The 14,896-nt window shown below is 38.4% G+C and overlaps 1 protein-coding gene and 1 pseudogene across 3 annotated transcripts in view; one reads left to right on the forward strand and one right to left on the reverse strand.

Moving 5' to 3' along the window:
- LOC132848014 (uncharacterized) overlaps positions 1–14,896 on the forward strand; it is an 82,311-nt gene that overhangs the window by 15,863 nt on the left and 51,552 nt on the right. The gene's annotated exons all lie outside the window — the stretch shown is intronic.
- Positions 504–14,621, reverse strand: LOC132848077 (uncharacterized; annotated as a pseudogene).

Below are 14,896 nucleotides of genomic sequence, written 5' to 3' on the forward strand. Positions count from 1 at the left end.
TATCGCTTCTTCTCTTCTCTCTATTTCTTTGCCTTCTTCTTCAAACCAGCTATGTATTTCTAGCCTCTTTATCCTCTTTCCTCTCGTCTTATCATCTTCTCAACATTTCTTTCACTTCTTCACACCTTTTTAGCCTAAATGTCCCTTCCTTAGGCCATTGCAACACTCCCTGCGTCCTGTCATACCATTTCATGTTTAGCTATCACCACTTCTGCCGGTGTTGGCTGGCTTGTTTTTATTACTTTTCCCATGACACACCCTTGTAGCGCCCTGTGGGCACTGCTTCTTTCTCCTAAGTTTTGGTCGTTTCTTGACCAAACCAAATGTACCTTTATCTGCTTGACCGTTATTGCTGGCCTGACTGTTTTTTTCCTCCAGTATCCTTCTGATAATGTGTTTATCTTCTCTATCAATGCAGATACTGCCAATCCTCTCTCCCAATTCACACTCCTTAACTCTACAACTATTGCTGTAAGTCCTGAGCAGTAGTTGTTTTGGATAGGTCAAGCTTGATTTAAATCTATCGCAGGCTCATCTTCTTCACTGTCTGGATCTTTTAGTAAATCAAACAAAGGGATGGTGGCCTTAGCAGCACTGGGATCTTCCACCAGTCTCCGTAATATTGGGCTTAGGAGTGTGGGTTCCCAGAGTTTTTTAAGTGTTTGCGTCCAATCAGTCTCAGGAAACTCAACCTGTAAATTCAACAAGTTAGTCCACTTAGTCAGATACCACAATTTAGCAGCAATTAATTCTTTCGACTGCCACTTTTCAACCCCACACTTATCTTTAAACGTTCGTTCGTCCCAAAAGTGTGTTCTTATGCCTTTCGTCTCTATAAGTATATCTTGTGGTGCCATTAACCATTTAACTTGTCCGACATAAGACCCTCAGCCACCAGAGGGAGCCAACAGTACCAAGTGAGAATTACTCTCACGGGGGCTTTACTCTGCTCGTCCTTTAGATACTAGTTTCTTCCGGTGTCTCACTATTTCTACAATACAGACAGTCATAAAACTCATTAACTACCACTATGTAGCCACCTGCAAAATACTTGAGCTTAAATCTTCTAACACGTCGGCCTTCGACGTAATACTGAGTGATTATTAAGTCACGACCTGGATTGGTAAGGAGTAGTAACACTAGTGGGCTGTCAGCCGACACCGTCAATATTCTTGGGGGAACCTGGTCTCTATATTCTTCCTCAAATCTCAAGAAGCTTGGGTATAGTGCTAGGACGGTGTACCACCATGTAGTCATACGTAGGGAACTTTCAGCAGTACTTTTGGATTATTCTATGTTCAATGTAGGTCCAGGTTCAAACCTACATTTTTTATTGTGGAGTGTTACCTTAGGGATTCTTCTTCTGGTTCAATGGTGCTTTCAACGTATCTTATCACTAGTCTATTTTGATTGTGGGATCTAATTAATCTGTATCTTATGAAGTGTAGCTTATTGCCCTCTAGTCTGGTCTCTGTTAAATCATAAGTTGGGTTTTCTGACAACAGTTGCACAATTGGATGATTAGGAGCTACTGTGCGACAGACTTCTGAGGCTACGCTAACGCTATTACCTTCTTCAATGCCTACACAGCATGGAACCAACATTCATCATTCGGGGCTGTTTTTACTTTATCTTAGTTCTATTAAATGTATTTTGCAGTGTTATATTCAACACGTATTTTGTTTAATCTTTATATTATTTTCACTTTTTCTGCAATCTATTACTGGGGCTTCTTCAGGAGTCCCTTTGCTCAGGTTACTTTGAGCACTTAATGAGTGTTATACAGTTCTATGGACCACTATATGTTAAGCAAGGGCTATTTCTAAGGCAGCTGATGATATGCCAACAGAACTGACAATGCTAGGCGGGGGCACTGGTAATATACCAACACCTACAAAAGCAAATAAGACAATATTCCTACGCCAACACACATTAGGAAACACAATGCAGGGAAATCAGCTTAGTCATACAAAATCACACACAGCAGGGAAATCAGCTTTTTGTCAGAAAATCACACACAATAATCACACATGGCCATGCAAATCCACTCTTGTCACATAAACACACACACAGTAATGCAGATCTACTTTTGTCACATAAAATCACACACACAGCAATGCAAATCAAATCCAGCTCTTTTTACACATAAAATCATACACAGCAATGCAACTCCACTTTAGCGCTCTCTCGCGAGCTTTTTTAACGCAATATCTTCACGCTGATCTGACCACACCGTCCTGTGCCTTTCACAGCGGTATTTCAGATCTTTCCGACCATGCAGCCCTGGGGCAGCTGTTTATACAGAGAAGTAAACACTCAGATTACTGTCTCGCTTGACAGTCCGCAATGAGCCTTTTCACACACTCCTTTCTGCCCACCTTTGCTTTTTCCTTCTCTATATAAAGACAATGAATCTATTTTCCTCCTCTATTCACCTTTGTGCTGCAACATACCCCAGCGGTATCTCGGGAAAACTCAACTAACTCACACAACCTGTCCATTCAGACCTGTCTTTACTCAAAGACAGCGGTAGCCACAGGTTAAACAATAATCTCAATGTGCACATATACTTATCACTCTCAATCTCATATATACTTTTCCACCAATCAATGTTTGCAAACTTTACACAGTCTCTTCCGAATCCAGTCTTTATGTCCACATGGAAACACGCAGTAATTTTTGGTTTTATGAATCAATCACAAATTTTAACAAAGTCTTTTGGGTCTTTATTACTCAAAAATTTCTTGTTAAAATCCTTTGGATTCTTTATAAGTCAATCAAAACTTTAATAAATCTTTTGGGTTTTATAAAATCAAAACTTCTTACTAGGTTCTTTTGGGATAGTCACGGAACTGATCCGTCCCAAAAATGGGGCTGCTCCGGCCGTACAGACCACACAAGACTATAGCAGAAACTTTGATCTAACAGGCTTTCTGCTTACCTTTTCCTATGATGGCCAAAGTTGTCTGGTCTGGACGGCAGCGCTACGCCTCCCCACGCCTCCCCCGTAGACTCTCCTGGCTTTCTCGCCAAAACAATGTAGAAGAAAATCGCCTCCAACCTACATTGGCCCAGGCTAGCTCCTGCAATCTGACTATAAGTTTAAACAATAATTCTAAGTTAAAATTCAACGAAGAAATGATCAGCCAAACTCACGAAGACTGGATTCAGTTGAGGTAGGTTTATTGACAGTCGTATAGACAGCAATGAACCAGCTGGTACCAGGGATACAAGTTCGTCCAGTAGACGATACTTGCACTGAAACACTGCTGATCACAGTAAGCTTATATACAGTTCTGACATGCCCCCCCTTTTGCCATACCCTCCCTCATTATCCAATCATAATACAGCTCACATACTCAGTTTCACTCGCTTACAGAAAATTACCATTATTTCCAAATGGTCAATGTTTTACCTATGCATTAGGCCATCTAAATTCCCATTATCTTCTAACCGAGGGGCCCCGCTCCTATAGTTCTTAAGCCTACAGCCTACGTCATCGGGCCATGGAGCTTATAAGTGCTTTTAGACTTTATTCTCCTTTCTGAGGTCTTCTTCAGCACAACTCAACACAACACACTTTTTCATGGGTATGTATGGATTTCTTGTACTTTGGAAACTTGGTGCCTACCAACATCTCTTTTTCTTTATATGATTTCTTCTATTGTTCTGTATCCTTGGATACGGTGTGCAGTAGCCATTAGTTTACTTATTAACCCAGTGGCCAGAGGCTGTACATGCTTACTGAGGCTGTATGGACTTGTGATGTGTTCTAGCTTCAATCTCTGCTTGGGTCGCACAACTTTTGGATGAAACCAACCTTTCTACACCATCACCAACTGCTGATCTTCTCACTGAGGTCATTACTCATTATATCCAGGATATGGAGAGTCGTGGTCAGCCCAGTGACACATCTGCTGTTAAGGGGTCGAAGTCTCAACTCAAGCTTCATGGCATGTTAACAAAAAGACTCAATATCCTCCTTGTTATGCTGTCAAACCATTTTATATTAAGAAGTGACTCTTTTTGATTTTGCATCTTCTTATTAAAACTTATGTTCAGTTTTGGGCCTTACCATTGTGTGCTCATGTGTCCTTTCTGCCTTACTGTGTGTGTGTTGGTTTCTGGGTTAATTATTTTCTACCTTTAATGGCCTACGCCTAGGACCTGCTCGCGTCTAATGGCCTGTGCACAGTATAACATTTGACTCTTGATGTATGCTTCTTCTCCCCCGCTCACCTTTATCCTAGTCCGTGGTGTATTTTGCATTATTTTATTAAAAAAATTCCCACACCTCTGGTATTGTTCGCGGCGCATGAAGTGGTACAAGAGTTCCTAGGGTTTAGTCCTGCGGAACTAGTGTTTGGACATAATGTTAGAGGTCCCTTAAACGTTCTGAAAGATCAGATGATGACTGATTCAAGTCCAGAAATGAACGTGTTAGATTATGTCAGCAAATGTCGTGAACGTCTACATTGTGCTTGTTTGCTGGCTAAAGAATCATTGACAACCACGCAAAAAGGCATGAAACGTCAGTATGATCGCAAGGCGGTTGCTAGATTTTTTGGCCAGGTGATAGTGTGCTTGTGCTTTTACCTGTACCAGGTTCAGCACTTTCTGCAGGTTTCTTTGGACCGTATATCATAAAAAAGAAAATAAGTGATACAGATTATATGATTTACACTCCTGATAGGAAACGCCAAACCAGAGTTTGTCATATAAACATGTTAAAACCGTACCACGGCAGAGAAAAAACTCCGTCTGATGCTGCAGATCAGACTGTTGGGCCCATTGTCTCTTCTGTAGCTGTACCAGTAGAGCCCCTCCTAATATCTCAGGTGCTGATGAGGATGGTGTTATTCACTATAATGCTCCTCAGCAATGCGCAAGACTGGCGAACTCTGAGTTGTTAAAAGATCTTCCATCATATCTCATGAATTTATTAACAGAACAGATGTCTGACGTAATTCAATTGATTTCCGATTTTCCCTCTCTTTTTAGTGATGTTCCTAGACAAACAAATGTGTTGTATCATGACATCAATGTAAATGGGGCACGCCCTATTAAACAGCACTCTTATCGTGTTAATGCCTTTAAAAGATCTGTTATGTGCCAAGAGGTGAGCTACCTCTTAGAGAATGGTTTAGCTAGACCCAGTTGTAGTCCTTGGAGCTCCCCATGTCTACTCGTTCCCAAGCCTGATGGAACTTTTAGAATCTGCACCGATTACCGAAAGGTAAATGCAGTGATGGGGCCTGACAGTTATCCACTGCCCTGCATGGAGGACTGTATAGACCATGTGGGATCAGCAAATTTTGTCAGTAAATTAGACATGTTAAAAGGTTACTGGCAAGTTCCACTCAAGTCCCAGGCCTCTGAAATTTCTGCATTTGTAACCCCAGATCACCTACTACAATATTCTGTTTTGTTTGGCTTACGAAACGCAGCAGCAACCTTTCAACGCCTCGTGAACTTAGTATTGGCAGGTGTGCCAAATTGTAATACATATCTGGATGATGTTGTGGTTTATTCAATGGACTGGATTGAGCATATTCGTTCACTGAGGACGGTATTTGAGTGTCTTGACAAGGCCTCGTTAACCCTTAATCTAGCCAATTGTGAGTTTGGTCAAGCGACTGTCACCTACCTCGGTAAAGAGGTCAGTCATGGTCAGGTTCGCCCGGGTCGACGCCAAGGTTACGGCCATCATAGATTTTCCCACTCCCACTACTCGACGTGAACTGCACCTGTTTTTAGGCATGGCTTGATATTATCGAAGTTTTTGCAAAAACTTTTCTACGGTTGTATATCCTCTCACTTCACTACTTAGTCCATCCCAAGCCATTTGTTTGGTCTAAAGAGTGTCAGTACGCTTTCAGTAATGTTAAAGCACTTCTTTGTAATGCACCTGTTCTTGCGTCTCCAGACTGTGCCTTACCATTTAAAATAGAAGTTGATGCCAGTGGTGTTGGTGCTGGGGCTGTCATTCTTCAGGAGGATAAATAGATCACCCCATTAGTTATTTTTCGCGCAAGTTTAATAAACATCAGCTTAACTATTCCACCATAAAGAAAGAAGCTTTAGCCCTTATACTTGCATTACAACATTTTGAAGTTTACGTTGGTTCTAGCAATCTACCCATTACCGTCTTCACCGTTCATAATCCTCTAGTTTTCTTGTCACGCATGTTCAATCAAAATCAACGATTAATGCGTTGGTCTTTGTCATTACATAATTTCAACTTAGTAATTAAACATAAGAAGGGAACGGAAAATGTTTTGGCTCATGTGTAAAAAGTACTCTTGTATTGTGATTTGTGAGTTGTGGTTTGTTCTTAAGGGGGGGAGTGTTACGTCTGTGTGGCTGTGCCTGTGTTTTGCTCCTTTTTTTTGCTCTCTCGCGCTGTCTCTCTTCCATCCTCAGTTCCCCATTGGTCCACTGAACCGTCAATCTCCCGGCTTTAAAAGTGACGCCGTGGGTCCGGGCTCCAATCATCCATCATCCCATTACTTTTAAGAAACGCCGCCAGAGGAGTGCAAGTTAGGCTGAGCATCTCAATCATCATCATTGTCACCCTTTGTCTAAAAGCCGTGTGTTTGTGAGTTTGCGTACTGTTTATGTAGTAACCGCTCTTTTGTTCTGTTCTGTCACCGTTTGTGAATATTGTGACTTGTTTTCCGGGTAAAGGGGAAAAGTGGACAGGTAAGATGTCATGCGACATACATTGTGCACACATACAGTAGGATAACTTACCTCTGTATTGGACACACTAGTTTAGGAGTGAGTGCCACCCCTTGTACGTTTTGCGTTACATTCTATAGATAGATAGAATGCATAGCATTTTACAGCCAGAATGATGGTCACCAGCAGATATGGAGAAACCACTACAAGACTACCGATCGGTTTAAGGACTGGCAGTGAAACTTCTCCATGTTAGACAACACACACACACACACTATTCAATGCCATTTTTGAACTTGTGTGGTTAAAGTTTAGTTTGAGACTAGTCTTAACTCGCAAGATGGAAAAGTGTATTTGTACCTGTTTCAAAGCTACAGTACAGCTCAGTGTCTCTGTAGCAAAACTGGAGCTGACTCTGTTAATATCAGTACAGTGCAGTGTAACTGTTCTGCTGGTGAGAGCCGAAACTGCAGGTGAGCTTCACTCGCAAAACATTCTCAGCTCCAAGTGCTGCACATTTCAAATCAACATCACAGCTGTTTGTGGGTAACAGCCACCTCTGAGTCTTTTCTATCTGCACAGCTCTTATGGGGTCTGAATGTATAATGAAAAACATCAGTCAATCTATCTATCTGGGGCCTGTTTCAGAAAATAGGTTAAGTGAAAACTCTGAGTATGTTAACCCTGAAATGAGGGAAACTCTGGGTTTTCCGTTTCAGAAAGGGAGGTAAGTTAAACCTGAGAAAGCAGGTTAAGTTAAGCCCGTTTCTGAAAGAGAGGTAACTTATACTAAGAGTCGGTTACCATAGTAACTTACACTGTGAACCTAACCTGGTCGGGAGCAGGTTTTCTTCAGTAAACCCAGAGTTTCTTTCGGTCTCCTCCCCTTTTTTAAAGGGGAAGCGAAGTTTAAACACCTCATTCATTGCCCAGATTTCAGTTATGCAGAGAGCATGAAAGGGAATGTGGGATGTGGTAGCTCAGTGATTAAGGTGTTGGGCTACTGATCAGAAGGTCATGGGTTCAAATCCCAGGTCCACCAAGCTTTTGTGGACACAATTGCTCAGTTGTATAAATTGAAACAAAATATGTCACTCTGGTTAAGGGGGTTCATAATAACAACAAAACGCTATGCTTTTGGCAAATAAATAAAATAACCAGGGTGTGCATTCAGACATCTCTGTGTCCTTGACCATCTTCCTGAAACACGTTACAAACATGAACTGATAACTCCAATACTTATCACACGAACATGATACATATGTTTAATGAAAGCCTGAAAAGTCTACTTTTAAATGAGGTAATTAATATCTGTTCGGTGTAAATGTATCGATGTGGTGTCGCTGAGCTGTAAATGTGCCTGGAGATATGTCATGTGTTAATGTTTATCCATAAATATGTCTGGTAATGGCCCGTTAACAAACATATACAGCGCATCTCTGTACCCAATTATCTTATCTCAGCTATGCTTAACTGCCTTAGTTATTGCTTTATAAGTTTGTTACTGTGGAGAATACATTATATTAAATATTAAAAACTTTTGTAGGAATGTGGCTGCATCACTCTTGTCTTCACCTGCACCGGCTGCAACACTTTCACCTTCGTTTGATGCTCGCATGGGGGCATTGTTCATGTTTTTTTAACATTGGTAAAATAAGTCTTATTTTGTCAAGTACAGATATAAATAAAATCTTAAGTCTTTTGTACTTTATTGTACACTATTTTATTAAACTACAAGCAAAAGATTTTCTCTTTAAGTCTCCCCACATTCATTATTTTGTCAATACAATCCAGGCTAAGCCATTAGGGGGTTGGGCCTCCTAAGGTGTGAATCATCAATATTCATGACCATTGACCCTCCCTTGCATATTGCCTTTACATAACAAAAACTGTCTTACAAAAGTTAAATCAATGTATTCTTTCATGTGAATGAGTGGGTAAAATGGTTTTTACATCTTTTTGTAGCAAATTATCAACTCTACAAGAGTAGAGAACTTTATTGTTTGTGAACAAATGTTTAGTATGTGTTTCTTGGCCTTATTTCAGCAACTTTTCTTTTTCTTTTTTTACTAACCAAACATAAACATCATTTACTTAAAAATACAAACATGAACATACATTTTACTTACATAATATTGTAGCCCAGTTTGTGCTGAATACAGTGTTATGTGATATTAGCCATTAATGTGTTTTGAAGTAACTGAAAAAAGACCAAATGTAAGAGCATGTCAGAACCTCTGCCAGTGTCCCAAAATGGTCAGGCTCTGGAGGGTTAAACGCTTTCTGACCATTTTTGTGTTGTTTCCTGGGCACAAACCAGTGAGAGTCATCAAAGAGGAGTTTTACAGGATTGCAGGTCAGTGGTGTATAAATTGGTTTAAATGAGGCTAACCTGATAAATACAGTAACATTCAGTCAAGAATATCTTGCTGCGACCCCTGGAAGTAACCAAATAATTAGAATTCCCTTTAGGATTTCAGATAAGAGTGACCATTTATAGATATAAACTTAGATTCTATAGGCTACTCCACATAAAAATGTGAAGAAATGTGAATGTGTAGATTGTTTGATGTGTAGACACATAATATTAACATTACCTCTGTAGGCCTCTCTGTGGCAGCAGAAACAGTTTCTTCATCATCCCCACCATCCTGTAAAGATGAGCATTCCATAAAGTACAGTTTATAACACTGTCATAATTTATGGTGTATTGAGTAGGCTGCTTACATCTGCCTGGGGTTCTGTTGGGACAGGAGGCTCCAAGAGACAGATATTACCATGTGAATCTGTTGGGACCAAAACCCAACCCAAAGTAATATAAATGGAAATATCACGAAAAGTCTATATAAAAAAGTACACATACTGTAGGTAGACCTCTTACATTTTATGAAGGCACTTAAATCTGAAGTGACTGGCTCTGAAGAAATCCTCCAGGAATTCCCTGAGCCATTGGTCTTCCAGCATTAAGGCTCAGGACCATCTCCTCTTCATTTGTCAGAGGTGGTAGTGCAGGTCCTCCCCCTGTTTTGTGAGCCCCTGCCTTCTTTGTTACTGTAGCTGAGTAGTCAAATGAGATTGAACATTTAGACTCATGATAAAAATGCTGCTGCACTAGTATACTCACTCTCTCTCTCATTTTCTACCACTTATCCGAACTACCTCGGGTCACGGGGAGCCTGTGCCTATCTCAGGCGTCATCGGGCATCAAGGCAGGATACACCCTGGACGGAGTGCCAACCCATCGCAGGGCACACACAGACTCTCATTCACTCACGCACTCACACACTACGGACAATTTTCCAGAGATGCCAATCAACCTACCATGCATGTCTTTGGACCGGGGAGGAAACCGGAGTACCCGGAGGAAACCCCCGAGGCACGGGGAGAACATGCAAACTCCACACACACAAGGCAGAGGCGGGAATCGAACCCCGACCCTGGAGGCGTGAGGGTCGTGCTAACCACTAAGCCACCGTGCCCCCTGCACTAGTATACACTGAATGTTATTTAGTTATTTAATATGTCAAATGTTTGTAAAGCCAGGTACCCTACACCTATGATATGCTCAAGTCTTACCTGATTGAATTATGTTTTTATATGTCATCTTAATCTGCTGCCACATTCTTTCAATGCCTGCAGGATTGCACCTATACATGAAAATTAAATTAATAAAATACTAATCATTTTATTTTCATGTATAGGATTGCACCTATACATGAAAATTAAATTAATAAAATACTAATAATTTTAGTTTTAATAAAATACTGTTCTTCCAGTTTCACCTCTGATATTATAACAGTTGGAAATTTACTCTAAAATAGTTCTTAATTACTAACTACAAATTACATCTTTAACCGGTCTAATTAGATTAATGTAATAATTACTATCTCTAGAAAGTATTGGTCTACTTACTAATTTGGTCTACTTACATTTGATGTTACATCCACTATTGTTTACAGAATTGTTTTATAGTCTTTAATTAAATTACAATATTTAGAATACTTAGTAATTAATTACACCCAACACTGTATAAAAGTAATTAAAATGTAAACTTACGCATTGACTCAAGCAGCTATTTTCTCCCAAGCTGACTCTCTGTCCTTTGCCGCTGCAAAATAATTTTTTTTTTATTTGTCTTCATATTCACCATGAGCTTGCATAAGCACTTCCAGTTCTGTTTGGGAGAAATACCCGGACCTCTTTTTTCCTGACGTCTGGGTTACATTCAAAATTCCAGTTCATCCCAAAGGTTCTTATAATTATTACCCTGTTTGACTAGTCTGACCTTCATCATATCTAAAACAAGAAGCATATAAATAATATCAACTGTTTCTATGGGTTCTGTTATCAGAAAGCTGCAGAATTAAAACTCAGAAACCTTAACAATCAACCAATTAATCAATCTGTCTTTTTTATGTTTTTTACATGTTTTACTGTTTGTATTTAAAATACAAACAGTAAAACATGTAAAAAACATAAAAAAAAAAACAAAAAGTCTTTTATCACATGTGCAGCAAAGTATTGTCTGAAACTGTGTCTATACTACAAATGTAAATTTTATTTCTATATTTCTATTTCTAATTCTATTTCTTCATTACTCTAATTATAGTTACTCACTGGATTCTTCAACCATTGTATACTCACTTTGAATAGAAATGTTAATACTTTGTGTAGGATACTGTGTTTCAGATGTAAATGCGACAATGGAGAATGTTCCAGAGTCTTGGGGTTGGAGATCTTGTAGCGTTACTCCAATAACATCATGAGCACCTTTTAATCTTCTACTAAATTGCACACCTTTAAATGAGCAATTATGGCTAGAGTAGATAGCAAACTTTTTACCATTAAAAATCCAAGAAACAATTGAATCATTTGGATATGGTACATTTAGATCCAGGGAGCTCCCAGTTTTAAACACCTTCTCTGGGTCTGTATCAGCTAAAACAACACACAGACCTGTAGCAAGGAAAAGCAACAATCAGGCTACAATAACAATGACAACTTCAATACTTAGCCCATAGATTTATTTTTTTGTGTATCTGAAGCACATATCAGGTCAACATGACAAGTGTGTATTTAAATACAATTCATATTCATTTATAAAAGCTAAATCTTATTTACTTTCTAGCAGTATGTTGTTCACAGAATATGCCTAGCAAATAAATTACACAATTAAATTAAAACAATTTATCTTCATATTCTTATTTTCGGTAATCTTATACCTGACACAGAGAGCATTTACTTCTGAAAAACATTTACTTCTGTGTTGTATATGGTGGTCATCAGCAATACATTACAAAAGGGTTATCTAGTCATTCAACCTGTGTATTTTCTGGGGGAAAATCTGCATGCGAAGTGTTTCAATGCTTGCTGTCGAATTCTATGGTGAAAGCATCAGTCCTATATAATCACAGCTTTGCAGTTGCAGGGAGTTAACTGCAACCATATAACCATATATAGAAGTGTTAACATTGAAAATAAAGTGGGGAAAACATTAGTAGCATTCAGAGTCGCAGACGAGAAATGTTTGGGAGATGAGAAATGTTTGGGGGACGAGATATTGGCTGTTGAGAAAGCTCAAAGGGGGGCCACACCTGACAGTGAAATCCAACTTGCAATAGGTGCCTCCAGGTTTTTTCCTAGAGCTGTCTCTTTACTGAACTCTGCCACTCTCTGATACTACTGTCCTTCATTCTACTGCCAACCCCCCCAAATTACTCCATATTACCACTTACTTAACTTATTTAAATCTTGTACAAACTGTATATCCTGCACTTGCTACTATTGCACTCTGGTTAGACTTAAACTGCATTTCGTAGCCTTGTACTTGTACATGTGTAATGACAATAAAGTTGAATCTAATCTAATCTAATCTAATCTAATCTAATCTAATCTAATCTAATGATACAGAATGTATAAAAGCTTGTCTTGAATTACATTGTGTGTGCATTCTATTGTAAACAAGCTCAGTGCATGTTATACTCTGTGTGCATCATAGAATAAACACAAGCTTACACTTGGAGAGTGTTTCTTGGTTTGTTATAATCTTTGCATTTTAATTACTTTTAATACTATTAATTGTACTTTTTATTCTAATACTGTTTGATTATTTGAATGAGTTGTTATTTGTAATTTTCTTTTATTTTACATAAATTACACGCATCTATCTGTATTACATTACTTTTAATAAAAACAAGGCCTCCCATTGTGAGGATCCTGAAAAGACAAAAAGGTCTGTCTGCCTCCTATATTTAAAGATTCAAACAATAAATTAGGTAGAAGAACTTGAAGAGGATCCTTTGTTAGAAGACTGAGGGGACTTCGAAGGACACCTGCGTTCAAGGTAAGACCAACTTTGATAGTTGATCTTGTGTTTTCAACACTAAGCCGTGCAAACTAGGACACATCTCTTAGTGGGAGAGCAGAAGAGTTTCCTACGCAATCCGAAAACATGTGTCACTAAGGGACACGTACGTCAGTATAATTACATGAGTCAAGAAAACATTACACTTGTGTTTAACTGAAAGTATATCTCATTATTGAAAGCATAGAAATCATTATTTAATATCTGTAATCGGTTTCAAGCCTCAAATATTTTAGAATATCTTTGCAGCACGACATTTTTTAAAGAATGCCCATATTTGGTCACTTCATTGTAAAAGCAATTTTAAAGAACAAAAAATTAGTATTTTGCTACTTAAGGGTGGTCATGAGACTAGTCAAGGTCTTGAAAGCAGTAAAGTCTAAGTTACATAAAGCGAGTAACAATGAGATAAAGAAATGGCCAGAGTCCTGAAAATCTCTGGAAAATTCTTGGTAACAAAGTTATTACTAAAAAACTCATTATAGTTACTGACCTGTGAAAGAGAAGCATGGATGAAGATCACACCAGAGCAGAGTGAGAACCTAGTGATGTCCTGCAGATTCAAAGCAAGGGCTTCAACACTTCCTACTACTTTTTGATGTCTGTAACCCAATAAAATGTTAGCTTTTGTTTGACAATGGTTACTGTTTTAAAAACATTTTGGTTTTCAGAAGTAAATGCTCTCTGTGTCAGGTACATGGTTACTGAAAATAAGAATATGAAGTAGTAATTTATTTGCTAGGCATATTAGTGAACTTTACATTCATTTGTACATTTTTATTCTGTTGTCAAACTGTCATTTCATTTTCTTCATGCAGGACCTCAAATCTTGCAGTGACATTATATAAAATAGGTTTATATTACAGCACATTCTAGAAGAATGGCCTAAGCTTAACATGTATGTCCTGCTTACTTTATTGTAAAAAAAATATATATATACATATATATATATATATATATATATATATATATATATATATATATATATATATATATATATATATATATATACCAAAGAATTTAATTAAGTGAATAGAAACTTCACATCAGGTTAGAAAGATACTACAGCCAACAAATGAAAACATCTTAGCATTTGGTTTTGGTCTTGACATAGACTTGGCTGTGTGTGGTCTTGGTCTTGACTTGGTTTTGTCTCTCTGATACATTTAATCTTCACTCAGACTTCAATGCTATGGTGTTGTATATGGTGGTCATCAGCAATACATTACAAAAGGTTTATCTAGTCATTCAACCTGTATATCCAGAGTATATTTAGAACATTTTACATAGACCATGTAAAATTATTTCCACTGGACTTACTGTACGATTATTATGAATAACAAATCTCATTCATGTGAAACATTACACGTTTATGTCTCTATATGCATTAGAAATGCCTAATATTTATCTCTCTACATACCCTGAAGAATCCCAAGCATTAGTGCCCCAAAGATGGAAACATGATATCCATGAAAGTCTGTCATAGCTGTGTTAGTGAAAGTCTTGCAGCAGCTCGGCTCACACTGTTGACTCAAAGCTAATCGAAGTCCAAGACATCAAAAACACTTCCTCTCTCACTGAGGGTTTGCTCTCAATATCTAAATGCTTGCTGTGGGTGGCAGTAAAGGCTAAAAAGCACCTACAGTACAGTGTTGTATATAATGTCCTTTTCACACGCAGTATGTTGTCTAAAAATGGTTAGCGGCTTTCTCACTTCTCAAGAACTGTCACGGACACTCACTGAGGTTCTGCTAAAACACACAGCTTAATAAAGTGGATAAAATCAAAGTGCACTGACATAAACGAACATGTTTGTTGTGTAATAAATTTATTTTACAAATACTGTTTTAT

The sequence above is a fragment of the Tachysurus vachellii genome, chromosome 7, assembly GCF_030014155.1.
Source record: "Tachysurus vachellii isolate PV-2020 chromosome 7, HZAU_Pvac_v1, whole genome shotgun sequence".
In the NCBI taxonomy this organism is placed as follows: Eukaryota; Metazoa; Chordata; class Actinopteri; order Siluriformes; family Bagridae; genus Tachysurus; species Tachysurus vachellii.